An 11,519-nucleotide genomic window follows, 5' to 3' on the forward strand; every position below is an offset into this window, starting at 1 on the left:
CATATAGGCATAACCAGATAGAGCAAAAAGAAATTCAAAATCAAGTTGAGGAATTACTAAATAGAGGATTGATTAGACCTAGTAGTTTTCCATTTGGTGCACCTGTTTTGTTGGTAAAGAAGAAGAATAATACTTATCGTATGTGCATTGACTATCGTGCTTTAAATAAGATTACTGTAAAGAATAGATATCTAATTCCTAGAGTCGATGACCTTATGGATAAATTGCAAGGTTCTGTCATATTTAGTAAAATAGATCTTAAATCCGATTATCATCAGGTGAGATTATATAAGTCTGACATATTCAAGACTGCATTTAGAACACAATTTGGTCATTTTGAATTTTTAGTGATGCCTTTTGGATTGACTAATGCACCTACTACATTTAGTAGAATGATGAATTGTATATTTTTGAAATATCAGCATTGTGTTATTGTATTCTTTGATGATATCTTGGTGTTTAGTAAAAATGAGAAAGAACATTATGAACATCTATCCTTGGTTTTCAAGTTGTTGAAAGATAATCAATTGTATGCTAATCTGGAAAGAGTGAGTTCTTTAAAACAAAAATTGAATATTTAGGTCATATTGTATCATCAGATGGTATTAAAGTTGACCCTAAGAAGATAGAAGCAATATTAAACTGGCCTATACCTAAAAATGTGCATGAGTTACGATCTTTTCTAGGTCTTGCTAGTTTTTACAGGAAATTTGTGCGAAATTTTTCATTACTTGCTTTGCCTTTGACTAAACTTTTAAAGAAAGGTATTGTTTATCATTGGTCTGATAATCAACAGAAATCCTTTAACTTATTGAAACATGCATTAACCCATGCTCATGTATTACAACTGCCTGATTTTAATAGACCATTCTTTTTAGTAGTTACTGATGCTAGCGGATCTGGAATAGGATCCGTACTTATGCAAGATAATCATCCCATAGCCTATTCGAGTTGTAAACTGAAACCCTCCGAACTTAAATATTCCACATATGATAAAGATTTATTAGCTGTGGTACAAGCTTTAAGACAATGGAAACATTACTTAATGGGTTCTGAGTTTATGATTAAGGCTGATCAACAAAGTATTAGACATTTACTTAGCCAACCTCAAATATTTGACCGACATATCAAATGGGTAGCTTTTATTCAGAATTTTCATCCCATTATTCAATATCAACCAGGTAAAGAAAATGTAGTGGCCGATGCATTAAGTAGAAGACCCACCATTCATAATATCTCTGTTATATCATTTGATTCTTTAACTGCTATGAAAGATACTTATCATCAGGACATTACTTTTCATGCTGATTGGAATAAATTAGTTGGAAATAACTGGATTCCTATTGATTCACTATCTTATAATGATGGATTCATGTTTTATGAAAAGAGATTATGTGTTACAGTTCCATTCAGATCTTTTGTTTTGAATGAGATTCATTGTTCTCCATATCAAGGTCATAGAGGTATCATATCTACTTTGCGTACATTGACTGAAGATTTTTATTGGCCACATATGGACACTGATGTATCTAACTTTGTTTCTGAATGTCTGATTTGTGAAAGAGTTAAGAGACATCATGGTAAACAGTATGGATTACTTATGCCTTTATCTATTCCCTCAAGACCATGGGAACAGATTTCTATGGATTTTATTACTGGTTTACCTAATACTAAAGCTAACCATGACATGACTTGGACTGTAGTAGATAGGTTTAGTAAACAAGCATATTTCATTCCATGTAAGAAAACTTTAACAACATCTCAAGCAGCACAATTGTTTTTTAAAACTGTTTTCACTAATCATGGATTACCAAAAGTTATTATTTCTGATCGTGATTCTAGATTTTGTAACAACTTTTGGATTACTTTGTTTGCTAACCTAGGAACAAAAATTGATTTCTCATCTACATTTCATCCTGAAACAAATGGACAAACAGAAGCCACTAATAGTATTATTTTTGTAATATATCAAATATATATATTCTGAATTTCTCCTCCTCACGCGGTGGCGCATCGTGCTGGAAGTGTAGAGGGTGGATAGAGGAGCCAGCAAGCTCCTCGCTGGAGCTTGCTCAGCTCCATATAGCATGCTGTTGGACACGTCGAGGGGAGAGGATTCCCTCCCCTCCCCTATAAAGTCGAGGGTGGGCAGTAGAGACAGGGGAGGCTACAAGGGAGGAGAGGACGAATCCTTGGCGCTACTGGTGCTGCTATCGAGGGAGGACGGAGACGAGGAGAATGCCGCCTGGTACTGCCAAGCTGCAGCTGTCGCCTGTCACCTCTATCCTCTCTCCCCACGGCGCCATCGTCTGCCACCTGCTGCAAACTTTTCACCCCCCATTGCCGCCAGATTTTTCCCCCTCCTGCCACATAGGATAGGGAAGCTTCCTTGAAGAAGCTTCCTAAGGGGGGCTAATTAAGCCCCCTTTCACCCCCTCATATCCCTTCTACTCTTTCATTCCCCCCCTCCCCCCCCGCGGGTTTTTAAAACCCTCAAGTCCCCCTTCCTATACCCTTCCCTTACCCTTTTCCCCCTCCTGGTTCTACCCCTTAGAAATCCTTTCACCCCGCCCCATTCTTAAGGCCTTAACCCCTTCCCGAGGGGCCGTTAAACCCCCACAACCCTTGGCCTCATAACCCACAAATCTCTTCCCCGTGCCTAAGTTTGTAAAGTTCCTTCTTGAGTTTCTTTGAAACCGTGTTACACCCTCTCATATTCCTTTTTTTTAACACTCCCCCCCTAAGCCCCTTACACCCCCGTGTCCCCTTTTCCTTACATACCCTTTCCCCCCTCGTGCTAGAAGCCTTCATCCTTCACCTTTCCCCTATCACTCTGGGTTAAAATCCCGAAAACCTTTACTATTCCGTGTCCTAAAACCTCTCTAAAAATCCCCCTTCCTATACCTTTTACCCCAAGCCCAAAGTTCTACCAAGGTTCATATGGTTGCGAAGCCACACTCACCCATAACCTTTTTGCCGTATATATACCCTATAGGGCCTTCTTAGGCTTTATAAACCTTTCCCTCTCCGAAGAAGCTAAGACCTTAAAGGTCTTATTACCCTTCTCGTGGTCAATTCTTTGAACGGCTCCTTGCCTCGAAAGAGAGATGGTGGAAATTCGAAAAGGAGAGTAAAAGCTGCCTTCACATCCGAAGGATTACAACTACGATGCCGCCTAAGAAAGTCCAAGGAGTAGCTGCGGGAGGGTCATCTCGCGGTATCCATGTGGATATCTCACCCCAAAACCAGGTTTTTCCTTCTTGGTTTTATATCGGTTTTAATTTAATCATGCAAGATGAATTGTTTGGGATAAGATATATTTTGTCCTAGTTATTTATGATGAAGGGGTTTAGTTTAATTGAACATGCAAAAATGATAATATAATAAACATAGTTTCCTTCAAATAGCATCATGCTTTGAAACGAATTATGAGCAAGATTATCTACCTACTATATTCGTATATTTCGGTTAAATCTTGAAGGTATAAAAACTGCATCTTGCACCATTAACCCCTATTCTTTTTTGCAACGAATCATCATAGAAGGTGAAATTCATGAAAGGTTTCTTACGTTGCTTGAACTCTAGGAAGTTATCATTGCTAACTACATATCTTAGCAAGGAAAAGATTGTTATTTGGCATGAGTTTCGTTTGCAAGGAAAAAAGGAAGATTAATTGAATTTACCTAACCTCAAAGCAATAAAGTTTAGGACTGAAAAATCTATTGTCACAAGGATAAAAAATCGTGCCGAGGTGATCTCAATATTACCTTCTAAAAGTTAACCGAATTAATGTAACCTAGAAATACCTATGTTGCGAAATATGTCTTAGGGAATGATTTAAAACCAAGAAACATTTATACCTTAAATACTTGACTACCTTCCCTAATTGTAGGGACAATAAATCGTAAATAAATAAAGAACTAGGGTTTGTCTTTGAGGTTCTTAAAAAGAGATCCTAGGTCTGACAAACGTCAGCTTAAAGAAACTAAAATGGATTGTTTCATCGTATATTACGATGCAGGACTTGCGCAGCAAGTACGAAGTCATATGGTCTTATGATTGATTCACAAAAAGGAAGGTTAAATACCCTCAGCAAGGATGGCAAATCCTTACGCAAGTTATCTTGCAAAAGGATGTATTCTTTGATATCCTTCTAAATAAGGAAGGTTAAAAATCGGAAACTAAAGTACCCCTTTAGGGTTGACCAAGTTGGGTTAATAGGGTATGTTCTAATCCAGAATTGAAGGGATCTTGCCAAGTTGCAAAACTCCCTGGAACGAGTGCTGATGCATTCGAAAGGAAAGAATCATTTCTTAGCAATTTGCCAACAACAAGATCGGTTAATGGAAATGTTTGTGCTTGCTAGATATTTTAGAGCACTGTCTGGTTTATGAATTACAAGTTAAATGAATATCTATACTTCAGGTTGAAGGCCTGAAGGGCGAGGCAGCTTCAGTTACCCCCGACTGCCTGCCTGACCCTAACCAAGGGGGTTGTTGACCGCGCCGGGAACGTGGACCAAACCCGCTGCGAGAGGTCTCTCCATTGAGCTCTACTTGGAGTAGGAGGACGCTTGGGTGCCAGGGGGGGCTCTGGCCGTAAATCCCTCGCCTTCCGGGTCCTGCACAAGAGGCTAACGTGACTCGGGATTGGATCTTGAGGCCCGCATACTAGTCTACGGGGGGAAGCTTGGAATAGTGATCCCTTTGGATTACTGGATAGCCTTCGGGCAGATTATGGACAAGCCTACGGGCAGAACTCCTTATATTTCAAAGATAAATATGATGATATGTTAATAAAAAACTTGTTTGATATTGTTTTTCTATGTCACGTGATAAGATTACGTGAAGGAACCAGTGCTTAACGGTTTAATTAAAGAAACTGATTGCTACCTGTCAAATTAATGTGTTAGATAATTACATAACTAAAACAAATCGAGGAAAGTGCAGAGCATGGACCATGGGTCCGTCCTACGGTTGGGTGGTCCCGATTAGCCGGGAACTTTTCTCAAATCTTGAAGAACATCGGGATGATCGTCAAAGGATAAGAACAACAAAAGCGTTGACCTAGAGTTATGTCTTAACCGATTTTACGCTGTTTTAGGGGAACGGAATGGGACTATGCCTTATGGCAGAGAGGTTGAGCTTTGCATCCCTCTCGTTTCCCATTCTCCTTGAACCAAGTGCAGCGTGAATCCGCTTCCGACCTGCCGTTTCTGCGTAAAGTAGTTCGCTTGGTCCGACGCTAGTTGCTGTTAGGTAACAAAAATCAGGAAAACCCTAATTCCGATCGATCCTAAGTGGGAACGGCCAGGATACTTCCGCTACGTGGCAGACGCAAGAAGACCTAGATCGCAAATCCCGTAACATTCCATGGGAGTGTCGGGCGGAGCTTTCTAGACATCCTTTCCGATGGACTGCTAAGACGTGTCCTAGATGATACTAGTGGACACGTTACAATTTTAGATCTTTTACGTGCTTACACTATTTCTAAACCACAGACATGTGACACACATTTGCATTTACTAGAGTTTGCATATAACAATACACCACACACATCTACAAAGAAAGCACCGTTTGAAGTGATTTATGGTTATAGATTGTCTACACCTGTTGCATCATTATCAAATAGAATTCAGAGTGCTGATGATATTGCTACTATGCACGCTACTATCTTTTATGAGGTTAAAGACATGATTGCCAAAGCCCAACAATCATATACCAAATAAGCCAATAAGAAAAGACAACCAATGAATTTCAAAGTTGATGACTATGTTTAGTTGAGAATAGAAAAACGTAGATTACAAAGTCTAGATAAACACCCAATTGTGAAATTAGCACCTAGATACTATGGGCCGTTTAAGATTATTCACGAAATCAATGACAATGCATTCAAGTTAGAACTACCACCTCACTGGAAAATTCACAACATATTTCATATTAGTTTATTACGACCCTTTAGAGGCCAATTACCTGTACGCCCTGTTTATGAAAACCCACCTTTGTTAGATGAAGAGACTGAAATACTTGAACCTGAAGCTATTCTAGATACTGACTTTATGACCACTAGAACTGGCCGAAGATATTTTAGATATTTAGTCAAATTTAAAAACCATCCTGTAGAGGAAGCCCAATGGATGCACGCTAGAGACTTAAATGCTTTCCCCACTCTGTTAGCTCCACATTGAGCTAATAGCAATTGAGGTCAATTGCTATCTCACCTCGGGGATATGATGCCAGGAGGCATATTTCACGGTGGATTCCGTGCCACGGTGGATTCTGTGAGGTTTTTGCCAGGAGGCATATTTCACAGTGGATTCCGTACCACGGTGGATTCCGTGAGGTTTTACGGTGGATTCCGTAAACTTTGTTGACCGGGGCTCATACACAAAGTGGATTCTTTGTGTGAAAAGTTGATGGGGACGCCTATCCTTTTCGGGCGTTTCATTAATTTAGTGTGTACATGGGTGATTCCATAGCGGGTGATTCCACAAAATACATATTAAATTAATAAACGTTTATGAGTTTAGAGTGCGCACTCATAATAAATTAAGGTTAGGATTGATTTCTAACCAGTTGATTTATTTATGTAGCTTAAGACTGCTAGGTATTCACTTTTGTCGGTTTAATTGTATTATTTTACTAACGATTGTGAATGCTTCAGTTGATGTGTAGAGATAGCAACAGTGGCAGAGGAAAGCATTGGAGGATAGCATGTATTCGAGTTATCACTTATATTTTGATGGGCGCATATCTTAGGCATGGCGCCTATATTTTGTCGTGCCTATTTATTGAGGCGTTTGATATTTATTTATTATTTTGTATGCGCATAGGCGCACGATTATGATAATTGTATTTGGACATTCTATTGGGTACGCTTGACTCTTTGGGCACCGCCCATTAGCTTTATTTCTATTTTGTGCTAAAGCAAACTCAAAAGCCAAAAGCGTGCTATTTTGTAATTTGGGCTATTATTTGAGCTTGAAGATGATCAATACATAAAATACAGGCTTTGTGGAGCGCTCACACAAGGCATGGGGGGAGATTGCACCCAATTGGTCTCTTGTTCATGTCGTACATGCTTTTTACCTTGAGTTTTGTGCAAAAAGTAGAGTTCTTTTGTTCTTGGGGACCTTCCGGCATTCACTACACAACCAAACGGCATTTGATCTGCGCACCAAATGGACTTTGGACTACCAAAGGCCAAAGCATTTTTATTCTTGTTGTCCCCTTGCCTGTTATCCATTCTCGGGCTGTTCATTGTCCTGAAATTACTTTGTGGCCTTGAGGCATTAAAAGTGGGGTATGTGGGGATTTAGGAGTGATAAATGGAACGTTACCACCACCATAACTTGCCCCAAACTGTCATGGCCTTACATCACCTGTTTGCTGTCCAAAATGTGATTGCATAGGTCCTCTTTGCTGCCAAACATTGGTTGAGATGCCCCTCTTTGCTATCCATGCTGAAATGAAGTATCCCAGCGATACTTACAAGAGTACCTCTCAGCCAACTCAATAGCTTTGAACAAATCGGATGGATTTTGAGCTGAAACATCATCCTAGAGTTGGGGATCCATCCCATACACATACTTGTGTAACTTGGCATCATCACTAATCAACTCAACATACATGGTAAGGTTGAGGAACTGATTTGTGTATTCTCTAACAACAAGACCATGTTGTTCAAGGCCATACCATTGGCAGGCATCCTTTTCTTTCTCCATCGACGAGACAAATACTTGCACCATGAGCTCCTTGAATGCTTCCCACAAGTTTACTTGCTGATTTTCTCTTTTAATGTACCTCCACCATGTATGTGCAAATCCTTCCAAGTGGATCGTTGCAAAATGGATCTTTTGGTCATCACTACGGGGCAAGATGTCAAAATAATCCTCAAGCTTGGAGAGCCACTCTTCGAGTTCAACGGGAGATGACGATTGACCATTGAATTTTGAGAAGATAATCTTGTCTCTCAACTCTCTTTCACGATTAGATCACTGTCCCATATATCCAAACTAAGGCTGATCCATGTGGCTACCCAAAAATGATCCATTATTAGAGTAATTCCTGCCAAAATATGGCTGAACTCACATAGATGGCATGGGCCCTTGTGAAGGCTAGAAATTACCCCTCATTGCATTGTTCATGGGCTCCTCTTGACTATGTGAAGGCTCTCCCTATTGAAAAGTGCTGTTAGGGATGCTCACTCTCCCCAAAATACCTTGGCAGTTCATATTTGTTGCATTTACTGATGGGCCAATCACTCTTTCAGCATGCATATCTGACATATCCTCATGTTCCTTCCCTTTCATTTGGAATTCCATCCACTTAGTGAGTTGGGCAACAAGGGTGTCCATAATGGTCTTCATTTGACCAATATCTTCCATCAATTCTCTATGCCGCTCAGCATGCCTTGTCTCATGTGAACTGAGGGTGTTAGTGAGTGCACTAAGGCTCCCCACGCCATGAGAGTAATCTTCATCTTTCACCTTAGGGTTAGTTTCAGCCCTCACGGCACGTGCATCCCTTATTTGTTGTTCAACATCTTCATTGGCCAAGTTGGTTTTTCCCCTATTCCCTGCCATGGTTAGGTGCAGTACCGTTAGACCCCTATCACTATTTTACCTATAACTTAAGCTAGGAAGCTTCGATTGATCTACTTTTTTTTTCAGGTCAAAGCCAAGGATGACCTCTTTGAACGGAGCATAAGCATGCACTCCTAGGTTTTATACAAGAAATTCTGTAAAAGGAAAAGTAATGTTGTACTGTGCAGTCTAGCACCCAAAGTACACCTATAGGAAGCCTGTTTTGACTTGTAAGTATCTTGTAGGGTCCAACTAGAGCTCCAAAATTGATCAAGGCCCTTAGTAGGACCTATGGGCACACTGCAAGACCTGTATCTTAATTCTTGGGAGTAGGTACACTTCTGTAAATGCAAGCAGATTGCTTATAGCACCCTGCGGGAGTCAAGAAAGGGATTGCAAGGAATCAACTTGTCAATGCATGACTGAAAGGTCATCCCACATGGCATAATACATTGCCCAACCATCCAAATTCACTATTTGTAATCTTATTCTAGAACTGATCATGTCATAAACATCTTTTATCATAATTTTCCCATGCATAAGTATCTCCCATACATTGGAAGCATCGTATTCATTGCCATTGACTGCATATGTATTCTCATGTCTGTAAATACATCCTCACTAGTATTTTCCATACATTTACAGCCAATAATACATCCATACATCAGTGCCAAGTGAATATCTCAATTCTTCAAGTGGGTACCTGCACCTACAGGCAACTTCGGGCTCTGGATCACTGGGAGGTGGGCAAAGTTCCCCTTGAGCCAGGTTGTGCACCCCTTTAGGTTCTTTGATGGCAAGGGGGGGATCACCCCTCTTTTCTCTTGCCACCTCACTTGGCATCGGGCTTTTCCTTACCTGGAATATACATGGTAGACATTTATTAATTAAACACCTAGCATGAGGTGCATTCAAAAGTAGGAATTGAACCTTTTCATGAAATGCATGGAATGGAAAATTGGGGTCAAGGGTAGGGCTTACCAAGCAGTGACTCATTGCTAGCTTACCCTTATACAATGGATTTTTTTTAAAAAAAAATATTTAAGTGGCTCAGTCAAGAAACAACAACTCAATTGGTTAAGGTAAGAAAAAGCAATAATCCTAAATGAGTTTCAACATGAATTTACCCATTCAATGAGAGTGAAGCAAAATGACTGTGACAAATTGGATAGTAGACAAGCATCAAATTTATCACCTAATGCCTACTTAAGCTCTTGCATTCTCTCAAGTAATTGGTTATGGATCAGCAAGAAGATAAATTTGAGAGAATAAGAGTTTAAGAACCAAGTACCTTATGATGCTTGACGAAGTTGGAAATCAATTACGGGTAAAGCTTCTCAAGCTTCTCTTGTTGCAAGCTTCACATTTTCCGCATGAGTGCACCATGCACCCAACACCAACATGATCTCCAACCTTGAATCATGTGATGTCTGAATTGCTGAACTGACCTCAGTAAAAATAACAATTTCAACAACTTCATGCCATGAAATGATAGGTATTCTGATCCTTAGGAATAACATCTACCTTAAAACTTTGGCAAGTTGCTAGCACTGTCACAACAAGATGCTCCTTAGGAATGACCTCTACCTTAAACCTTCAGCAAGTTGCTGGCACTGTCAAGCTGCAAAGGAGAAATGAGTGACCGCATTGGATCCCTACGCCAACAACTTTGATCACATGTATGAGTAGGTCAAGGCTATCAAGGAAGGCAAGCCCCTTGAGAAGCCTATTTACAACCATGTCACTAGTCTTCTTGATACTCCAAAGACTATTTCACCTCCTAAAATATTTGTGATTGAGGGTTTGCACCCCATGTTTGATGCTTGAATCTGAGAACTTCTGGATTTTCATATCTACTTGGATATCAGTGATGAGGTTAAATTTTCTTAGAAGATTGAGAGTGATATGGTTGAGCGCGGCCATAGCTTGGAGAACATCAAGGCTAGCGTTACTGCAATGAAACCAGATTTTGATGCATACATAGATCCCCAAAAGCAATATGCATATGTAGTGATCCAGGTCCTGCCTACCCCACTAATCCCAGATGACAATGAGGGCAAGGTGCTTAGAGTAAAGATGATAATGAAGGAAGGAGTTCCTAATTTCACCCCTGTGCATCTCTTTGATGAGGGATCGTTGGACTCCATGTGGTCGAAAGTTGACATGCTCGTACCCAGGGATCAAGTTCTTCTATGGTCCTGACACATACTATGACAATGAGGTTACCGTTTTGGAGATGGATGGTCAGTTTGATAAGCTCGAGGAGCTCATATATGTTGATCGTAACAAAGATCCTTACGAACTCTTCCACATAGCAGCCGTAGAGTTTGATAAGACTGCAATGCTGCCCAGTCGTTAGAAGGCTAATTTCATTTAGAACTTCCTCTTTGCCCTGCTTGCTTGCTGATAGGACGGTGTCTATAAGCTCGAGGAGCTCATATATGTTGATCATAACAAAGATCCTTACGAACTCTTCCACATAGCAGCCGTAGAGTTTGATAAGACTGCAATGTTGCCCAGTCGTTAGAAGGCTAATTTCATTTAGAACTTCCTCTTTGCCCTGCTTGCTTGCTGATAGGACGGTGTCTACTTTGCTCCAAACAGTTAGAAGTCTAATTTCATTTAGAACTTCCTCTTTGCCCTGCTTGCTTGCCGATAGGAGCGTGTCTACTTTGCTCCAAACAGTTATAGCATTGAAAGAACGACACGTAAAAGCCTATCTAGATGAGGAAACTGGAAGAGATCACCATGGATGAGTATGCTTCCTTCTACAAGAGCTTGATCAACGATTGGGAAGGGCATCTTACTTTGTAAAGCACTTCTCGGTGGAAGGCCAGCTAGAATTCAAGGCAATGCTATTTATACCTAAGAGAGCTCCATTTGATCTGTTCCATACAAAGAAAAAACTCAGCAACATTAAGCTTTATGTGCATAG

General features: G+C 40.3%; 1 pseudogene; it reads left to right on the forward strand.

Annotated features, from left to right (window-relative positions):
- The first annotated feature begins 10,147 nt into the window (after window positions 1-10,147).
- LOC148026970 (phosphoribulokinase, chloroplastic pseudogene) lies at window positions 10,148-10,943 on the forward strand (annotated as a pseudogene).
- Window positions 10,944-11,519: the final 576 nt, after the last annotated feature.

The sequence above is a fragment of the Lygodium microphyllum genome, chromosome 13, assembly GCF_053477565.2.
Source record: "Lygodium microphyllum isolate KBCC chromosome 13, Lygodium_microphyllum_v1.1.10, whole genome shotgun sequence".
NCBI classification, from domain to species: domain Eukaryota; kingdom Viridiplantae; phylum Streptophyta; class Polypodiopsida; order Schizaeales; family Lygodiaceae; genus Lygodium; species Lygodium microphyllum.